This window comes from Amborella trichopoda, chromosome 9 (assembly GCF_054954075.1).
Source record: "Amborella trichopoda isolate Santa Cruz 75 chromosome 9, AtrichopodaSantaCruz75HAP2 v2.0, whole genome shotgun sequence".
NCBI classification, from domain to species: domain Eukaryota; kingdom Viridiplantae; phylum Streptophyta; class Magnoliopsida; order Amborellales; family Amborellaceae; genus Amborella; species Amborella trichopoda.
The window spans coordinates 51,622,872-51,628,871 of record NC_142344.1 but is presented as its reverse complement, the minus strand read 5'-3'; the positions used below and the strand labels follow the sequence as shown (position 1 = coordinate 51,628,871).

The following is a 6,000-nucleotide window of genomic DNA, read 5'->3' as shown; positions in this document are numbered from 1 at the left end:
TTTTTAGTAATGGCATTTTTTGTCATTATGATGGGTGTAACATCATCTACATGGGGTGTGATGCCACCAACATGAAGCATTAAATGCCACAAGTGTGCTCTATGTGGGTTATGTCATTATCATGTAGATGATGTCTCGTCCCTCCTAATAATAAAAATACACTTACTAAAAAAATGCTCTTTGTACGAAACAATGGCACACAAACTTCTAATATTTGTTAAGTATAATTATAAAATGCTCTATAGCGTGAGCATCTTAACATAACTAATAACTATGATAACGCATACGGCTCATCGAAAACAACAAGCCTGCATAAAGATACTCCACTCTTTGCATGTCCTTCAGATATCTCAGTTGTTCTATATGTGTACTTGAAATAAACCTCAAACTCTAAGAAAATCTTTGCACTTTATTACACCACTTAATCACATTTAAAGAATCACCTCCAACTATGACATAACTACTCATATGCCTCTCCTTAAAAACTTTCAAACCTTGTAAAACGGAAGCTAACTCTGCTTGATTAGTTATTGTAATTGCCCACCGATGCAATAAAGAATAGTGCCATCCCAGTCCCGCAAAACTCTCACAAACTCTTGTACGCCCAAGATTCTATAGTGAACTTCTTGTATGCCTAAGCTTTCCCAGTGAACTTCTATCAAAATTATGGACTTCCATCAAAATTATGTGTATAGCAACTCATTAACAGCCATTCTCAAGAACCCATCAACAAGCAATGGCTAAACTCTTCTTTCCATCGCTCAAGCTCCATCATTTTAAAACACACTCTTTAACCATCAACCGTTGACATCAGACTATTCAAGGGTTGCCACCTAAATGCTCGTTTAGCATGCATGCCCGATATTTAAGGGTGGCAGTGACCAAGTGGCCCAACCTACCCAACCTAGCCCAATCAGCCTGTCCCTAAAAAATTAGATCCTAGGCTCCAAATTATGGGCCCAGGCAACCACAGCCCCAGGTATGGCCTGTCCACGCCTGGGCCAAAGATGACTTGGTTCGGCTCGACCTACCATATGTATATATATCTACCACATATATATATATATATATTATTTTTATTTTTTTGATTTTTGTTGGTCCGGCCTCACCCCACCTAACCCTCATAGGGCTTGGGCCTTGGCTGAAACTTATGGGAAGAAAGCCTGCCGGCCCTATGGGGAGTAGGGCCCATAATAATCTTACAATTGTACAGGGCATTTTTCAAATTTTTTTTGATGAAAAAAAAAAAAAAAAAAAAAAAAAAAAAGAGCATGTAGGCCCCCGACCTTTTAATGAGAAAACGCATCATCATAAAGCTTGTTGGTACTGTATTTCCCACTTCAACATATGAATAAATATACACACAGAAATTTGAATATCGAGGGGCGTTTCCGTCCTCAAAATGTCCACCACAAAGGGACCAACAAGGGTATCCCTCAGAGCACTCGCCCCCCCGCGCCAACAATTCACACGCGGAGACCACCCAGTAATATCACACGCGAACTAGGAATAGTCCAGAAAATTACTGAAAACATAGGGTCAATTTAGTCATAGCTAAAATACCCCTATGATTAAATAAAAAAAATTGAATAAATTGCCCCGTACACATTTTTCCGTCCTTCTCCCCGCTCGCCTAGCTGCGTTCCAGGAGGATGAAAAAGAGTTTTAGAGAGAGAAAGTGAGAAGAAAGAGAGAGAGATAGAGAGAATAGAGTTAGAGAGAGGAAGAAATAGAGATAGAGAGAGAAACTGCACTGTCTTCCAGCTGCCTTAAATTACCCGTTTGAAAACACTCTTAAAAACGGAATAATAATAAGATAAAATAATTAATTATTCAATATTCGCCTCCCATAAATAACACAAAAACCCAACTCATAATTCAAAAGCCACGGCCCCTGATCTCTCTGTCCCTCTCATTTCCTCTACATCCTCTGAACATTTTCTGGTGGCTTCTCGCCATTAACTTTGCCCTAATTCTCATCAATGTCTGAGTTTTGGGATTAGGGCTTGTGTTTTGATTGCTGGATCTTTGGTCTGATTGATTTGAATTAGGGTTTTTTGGTCGGATGTGTTATGCTCTCTGTGGGGGGAGATCAGGGCTCTGGTTTTTTGGAACTGGAGATGTCATTTATTGATCTTAATTGGGAGAATTAGGAGTTCTTTCTTTGGAGCTTTGGTTTCAGGTAGGTGTTATCATTCGTACATTTCTCTCTCAATCCATCCAGCTTTATCTCTCTGTGGTTTTAAATGTGCCATGTGATGATATGGTTGCGGTTTTTTTTTTTTTTTTGTGTATCATAATTATATCTTTGATGAGCCCCTGGGGAATTGGGAGAAGTATTTATATGACTGACGTGCTCAAGTTAATGTTTTTTTTTTTTTCATTTATTTTAACATGTTATAATTTTAATTGGTTCATGTGATGATAGGGAATTTTATAAAACATGGATTGATATAATTGGCATTCTTAATGAATTGCTTTTCAATGGATTGAAAATCAAAACTGATTTGGGTAGTAAGGATAAAGCATCAAGGGAAAGGAGATAGAAGGAGGGAATTGTTAAACATTTCTATTCGCTTGGGTTTTTGGACAGAGGCCTAGAACTTGAGAATTATCTAACATTTCTGGAACTTATATTATGATTAAATGGAAAGAAGATCGAAAGGAGTTGTAGAGCTCAATGAAAACATGGTATTTTATGATTGTACAAAAACACCTAGAAAGCTGGGGATTTGTTACGCTGTTTTGTATTATATATTCTGATTATGGAGGAATATATTAAAGAGCTCAAGTACTTGTCACTATTTTCTGAGTAGGCATGATGAGACCCACAAGTATTCTACACTTTACGGATTTCTATTTTTATTTTGGATGCCTGGACATGTGATGAACCAGAACCTTGAGAATTGAAATGAAAACTAGCAAGTCTATTTCACTATAGTCTTAGTTGGTTTGAATTATTATGTAAAACTTCTCGAACATCTTAGCTGCATGACGGGATTGGCTACTGGTATTGTACTTTCTAGGAATAAGCAAGCATAATATTCAGGAGATGAATTGAGGTGAAGCTTTTTCTCGACTCCCTGAAAACTTTATACTCTATGAGTGATTAGAGTGGAACTGAATTTGGCTTATGCTGTACATATACCAGCTAGTTGAGTAGTAGACCTAACGGCCATGAGTTTGTTTTGATTAAGTTGGTGAAGTGCATGTGATCCCTTGAAGCAGGGCGGGAGTATGAAAAATACTCAACAGAGAGGAAACTTCTCAGATGTGAAAAATCATGCTATCATTGTTTTGGAATCCTATAGGAGTACCATTCAGAAATTTGTGAAACAAAAAGTATGCTACAGGAGAAGGAAACAAAAAGTATGCTACAGGAGAAGGATAGCTTTCTCTAAAAAAAAAATGTGCTAGCTTTCTCTCGAGATAAATGTGTTAATAGCTCAGGAGGATTGTGGGTGAAATATGGAAAACAGAAAATCAATCAAAGATTTCAAGGGTAGAAGAATGAAGGTAGGTAGGTGACCATATTTTGAGAGGAATAAGCCAGTTGCATAGAGAATAATTTGTGTTGGCCGGGGGTATGAGAAATTATGATGTTTGTTTCTGTACAGCTTTCTTATTTTTCTTACCAATGAACATGTATATATCGCACTGTGTGCATAGATAGTTTACATTACTGGTAGATACATCATACATAGATGTGAGAAATAACTTGGCAGGGTAGCAGGACTGTTAAACTAAAGGATCAGGGGCTGTATTAAGGAACACACCCAGATCTTGACCTTTCTAATGTGCTCCTAATCTCTCCCAAAGCTGTAAGTCCTATGTGTGCTTTAGAAACACCCATTGCTATGATCCCATCACCTTTGATATGGAACCTTGGACTTGAATAGGTATTCCCACTCACAAATCTGGCACCCTTATAGCAATTGCAAATGGAAAATAGTTTCTTTGCCACCTTTTAGTCTTTTTCGGCAAATTTTCACCAATTTTTTCCAATAACTGCCAAACTCATAGTCACATTTTGCACAACATACTCACTTGCTTCGGGGCTCGTTTGCTCTACTCAACTTTCCTACAATGTTTATGTTGATCTTGATCCGCTGTAGTGTCAGCAGACACAATAGTTATTGTGACTTGGAGATGCTGCATCTTGTCAACACCATCGACCGATGTTAGAGACTTCAATGTAACTTACATTCATAGGGTTTCTAGAATTTATTTAGGATTGTGAATATTGTAGGGTGATTTGCGATTGATCAACTTGCTGAAGCTTCCCAGATCATTGGAAATAATGTCTAAGAGTTCCATCACTTATAGTGGAATCCAACAAACACTTCATGTGCTTCATTAGCTCCAAAACCTAGTTATGGAAGTCTAGTGCACATGTCATTGCTCTTCTCAGAGTCTAACGTGTGAACTACACCCAATTTTCCATCTTGACACCTTGATTGAGTAGCTGATAAGCCACTAGAGGCAAATCCAAACTTTTCCCAACTGGAACGAGTCCCCCAAGCACCTGGATATGGGAAGAAGCATAGCCTCATCTATGGCGTATCACCTAAGGGACCTGTAACGTAATCCATTATAACTCTCCTTCTCTCCCTTTTAGGACTTAGGGTTAGCAATTTGGTAGAGACGACCCCATCTGGTCTTGACCAAGGTTCAGGTTCAGGTCTAGCTTTTGAACCCTATGGGTTTGGGTCCATTCCGGACCAAACCAAGTTGGATCGGACCTAACCAAGTTGGGTCAGTCCCAACCCGATCCAACCCGACCCTACCTAGTATATTTTGCTTATTTTTGTATTATAAAGGTTGTATCATATATATAGGGGAGTGATTTCATGCAACAGTTGTATAGTAATATAATGAAACAATATTAAAAAACCTTGTTAAGGTCAGACCCAAATTTTAGAATATACACTCTTTTCATTCTAATGAACAATCACAAAAAAAGAAAAATTTGAAAACACTTTAAATTGTTTTTTAGCCCATTTAACATAGGCCGTCCATTTGGGTGAGATACTTAGTTCTAGGCTTGAAAATGATCTTTTTGCTTTCCACAATTTTTAGATAACTTTATTATAATTAGATTAACAATGTTAAAAAAGAAAAAGCTTTATTATCATTAGATTAACAATGTTAAAAAAGAAAGAATTGATTTTGAATTCATAAAGGCCTAGATCTTGAAATTCATCGAATGGACGGTCTAGATTTATTGTCGGAGGGCACTCATTTTGACCATATATAGGGTGAAATGTAAATCTTTTTTTTTTTTTTTTTGAGTAAAGTTCACTATATTTCATGAAAACCAAAATTTCAAGAAGTGTGGTGACCCCCAAGGGGTCACTCGGTAGCAGCCCAATCAGGGTCTAGACAAAGAAAAAAAAAGAAAAGGATCACGCTAAGAGTTAGAGAGGGAATGTGGCATTAAGTCCCTATAGTGGAACTGGATGCCTCCTCCTTGGCCAACTTATCAGCATAAAAAATGGCTTCTCTATACATGTGTTGCCAGGTGACTTTGAGGTCTTTGGTGATGTGCAAAATTTCTTTAAAAATGTCGTCAAGACGTCATGGCCAAGTTGAGCGATGTGATGCCCAAATGATGATGTTTTTGGCTGAGTGATGTGCGGATGTAATGTCTAGAGCGATGAGATTGATTATTGAGATGAAGAGAGTGTGTGCGCAAAATTTTGGGTCATACAAATATCACAAACATGGTTTTCTAGAAGTGTGGTTTCATTATTTTATAATGGCATGGTGGCATATATATATATATATATATATATATATATATATATATATATAATTTCCATCATCCCGAAGGACGAGGCTAAAGATAGCAACACGTCCTCCCAGGGTACCTTTTAGGGTTTCTACCTCATCTGTTCCACAAACAGATTATGAAAGGTCCCATAATGAAAGAATTGTTTTAGAAGGTTTGAGAAAAACCTCTGAACATGTTCAACAACCTATGTACTGGGTAAATACCCC

General features: G+C 37.6%; 1 protein-coding gene across 4 annotated transcripts in view; it reads left to right on the top strand.

Moving 5' to 3' along the window:
- Positions 1-1,802: 1,802 nt before the first annotated feature.
- LCBK1 (long-chain base (LCB) kinase 1) overlaps positions 1,803-6,000 on the top strand; it is a 56,470-nt gene continuing 52,272 nt past the window's right edge. For 3 of the 4 annotated variants that reach the window (XM_088845892.1, XM_020671759.2, XM_020671760.2), the window contains exon 1: positions 1,803-2,182. The gene's annotated coding sequence lies outside the window, so the exon portion shown is untranslated. The remainder of the gene's footprint in view (positions 2,183-6,000) is intronic. The other variant, XM_088845891.1, reaches the window with a different exon arrangement.